Genomic DNA, 3,454 nt, shown 5'->3' on the forward strand with positions numbered 1-3,454 from the left:
ATAATTGCAAAATTGATAGTAAAAATCTCTGAGTCACAGAGTTCTGACATTTTAATCAAATCCCTTTCTAAGTACTTTCCATATGATTATATGCATTTCCATTTATCTAAAATTACCATGGTTGTGCAATATTATTGAATCCACCAGATCCCTAGGGATATTTACCTTCAAAGAGAAACGTTATTATGGCCCCTTCAGAGCAAAAAGTTAGGATGTTTCTCTGTTGAAAATCAGCAGAATACTGAAATGTCTGCAGATGCATTATTCCAAAGAAATAATAAGATAACCATTATATTTATGATATTGTTAGTTGCTCGAGTTTCTTCTCAATTTCCAAACCAATTCTCTAGCTCTAAGATGGCACACTTAATAAGAAAACAGACAAAACAATATAGGGGCTTAAATTCTACAGGATTTTTTTTTAATCTTCTGTCTTTTGTATCAGATTTCCTCTTGGTGGATAATAAATGTTTAGATTTCATATCAAACACATGCCTATGCTTTTTTTTCTCCCCAAGTTATTCATCTTCTACTGATAATGGTTTTAGCTTTCTTTACCACGTTGGCATCTTGCAAGTCAGAAACATCATGAGGTGAATGTGAGCAACTGTGGCTTTGGCTTTTAGAAGTGGGAGGAACAGCCTTTTCGTGTTTACATTTCTTTATGACACTTAAAGATCTTACTACCTGATTGGCATGGTAATTATCATCTTTATCATCTATGTCAATACTGAGGCTACACACCCCATTCTTCAAAGTTTTCTACTGAAACTTTTTAGCACTTCAAAGTATTTTGGTTCCTGATATATCTTTCTCTTTGGATTGCAGAATTTTCAATTTCTTTTTTTCATGTATTTGTTTTGCCAATAGGTAGATTTCCATCATTTTTTTCATCTTCAATTTTTGATTCACTGTCATATTCTCAAGCAGCTTGTCTTAGTTCTTCCTCCTCTAACTCTTTCAGTTTCTCCATGATGTTTGAATCAATATAATCAACTATGTTATGGCCTTTCCAAATTTCTGGTATTTTATCGTATTTTTCAAATGAATTCATTAGATCCCAATATTTCTAAAGATCCAAAATGTAATCATCTCTCATTTCCAGTTTAAGATCTCATTCTTTCTTCTTTTTGGTTGTATCAGATTCCCTTCTCTTCTTGCATGCTATCATATTTTGAGTAATGAATGATGGTTTCTCCTTATCATCTCTTTTGCTACATAATGAATGCTAAGTGTAATCTGTTCAGCACTTTATTTACTTTAATTTTGCTTTCAACTAGATGAGCCAAAAATCTATCACAAGCCTCTGTTTTAACTTTAAGATACCTTCTTTAGTCAGGATACTTTTCTTTATAACAGGAAGTCTTTAAGCTTCCAAATAGACAAATATTTTTCTGATCATCCTCTGGAAGTTCAGATATCCTCTTTATATCACATTTATTTGCCATAATTATAAGAAGCTTGTTAGCAAAAATTAGCTTAATATTTTAAGGAGTTCCAGTTTTTCTTCCAGAATTATGACTACATTGTTCAGACACATCCATGACATACAACATGGTGGGCCAGTGCTATTATAGCCTCTATTTCAATGGTGTTCCTATCTTTCAGAGGATGATTCAGAATCCCTGAAGTGTTGACCACCTGCCAAAGCAAATATTTATTATCCATGTGCCCTACAAACAAAGATTTGGTTGTAAAGGCATAAGACTGCACACCCACATATGATCGTCTTGCCTTATTAATGAAACTGAATTTTCCAACATTTGCCTATCTACATAGAGACAGAGTCTGGGAATTTGGGTCAATAGTTGGCAGACGGGATAAATGCTGATGCACTTGTTCCAGATAGTCCAAGCTCTGTTTCTGTCTATTGATAATTATACACATACAGCTCAGGGCTGTACTGTTGAGCTGCTTGCAGCAGTATAAAGAATCCCCATATTTCATAAACTGAACATAATCTTTAGAAACTTTGTCCACTAGATTTTTAGCAATATTAATTTGTCCTAAAGCCAACTTATAATGATCCTTGTCTTAAAGAACATTCATCAATTCAGCATAAAATGAATGGATATCATCTAATTTGGAGAAGTTGGTCAAAATCTGGGTGAGTCTACCATGAGTACATTTAACTTTCCTCATGTATAAATATCTAATATGGTGAATTTGGTAATGTTTATAAATGACTCTTAAAGATTTTTGTTGAGTCTTTGGTAATGTCAAGTCTATAAAGTCAGTAGGGACTACCATGATCTTATTGAAATTGTACAGCACCATATTATCAGCTGGATTGTAGCCTGAGGAGCTGGAAGTAGATCTGAACTCAACATTCATTTTCATAAGATTTTGAGTTCAAATTTTCCCTCTTTCTCTTTCTTCCACCTTCCCCAAGACAACAAGCAATCTTATATAAATAATATGTATACAAACATGTTAAGCATATTTTCATATTAATCATGTGAAAGAAAAATTTTAAATATGGAGGAAATACATGAAGGAAAAAAATGAAAACAGTATGCTCCAATCTGCATTCAGGATGCATAGTTCTTTCTCTGTACATGAATAGAATTTTCTATAACAAGACTACTGAAATTCTATTTTTGAGAAGAGCTAAGTCTATCATAGTTGGTTATCACACAATGTTGTTGTTACTATGTACAATGTATTCCTGATTCTGCTGTCTTTACCCAGCATCAGTTCATGTAAGTCTTTCCAGGTTTTTCTGAAATCCACTGCTCATTTCTTATAGCATAGTATTATTGTATATTATTAACATGGAACAACTTGTTTAGCCATTCCTCAATTGGTAGACACCCCCTCAATTTCCAATTCTTTGCCATCATAAAAAGACCTGCTACAAATATTTTTATAGATATGAATCATTTTCCCTTTTCTATGATCCTTCTGTGATACAGACCTTGTAGTGGTATTACTAGATCAGTACCAGGGTATGGATATACATACATTTATAGCCCTTTGGAAATAGTTGCAAATTGCTCTTCAGAATAGTTGGATCAGTTCACAACTCCACAAGGGTGAATTAGTTTCCCAGTTTTCCCACATCACTCCAAAATTTATCATTTTCTTTTGTCATCTTAACCAACCTGATAGGTGTAAGGTGATGATGTCTCAAAATTTTACTAATTTGCATCTTTCTAATCAATAATAATTTAAAGTATTTTTCATATAACTACAGGTAGTTTTAATTTCCTCATCTGAAAACTGATACTTTATCGATTGGGAAACCATAAACATTTACTAAAGTATCTATTTTGCTTTAGGCACTGTGTTATGGGCTGGGGATACACAAAGAGGCAAAAAAGAAGTGTGTTTCTTCCCCCAAGAAACACACAATCTAATCAGAGAGACAACTAGCAAACAAATATGTATCAAAAAAAAAAAAAAAACTATACTGTACAAATACAAAATGATTAACAGGAGGAAGACACTAATA

General features: G+C 32.9%; 1 pseudogene; it reads right to left on the reverse strand.

Annotated features, from left to right (window-relative positions):
* Positions 1–326: 326 nt before the first annotated feature.
* Positions 327–2,277, reverse strand: LOC141540684 (GTP-binding protein 4 pseudogene; annotated as a pseudogene).
* Between the last annotated feature and the right edge of the window lie 1,177 nt (positions 2,278–3,454).

This window comes from Sminthopsis crassicaudata, chromosome 4, assembly GCF_048593235.1.
Source record: "Sminthopsis crassicaudata isolate SCR6 chromosome 4, ASM4859323v1, whole genome shotgun sequence".
Lineage (NCBI taxonomy): Eukaryota > Metazoa > Chordata > Mammalia > Dasyuromorphia > Dasyuridae > Sminthopsis > Sminthopsis crassicaudata.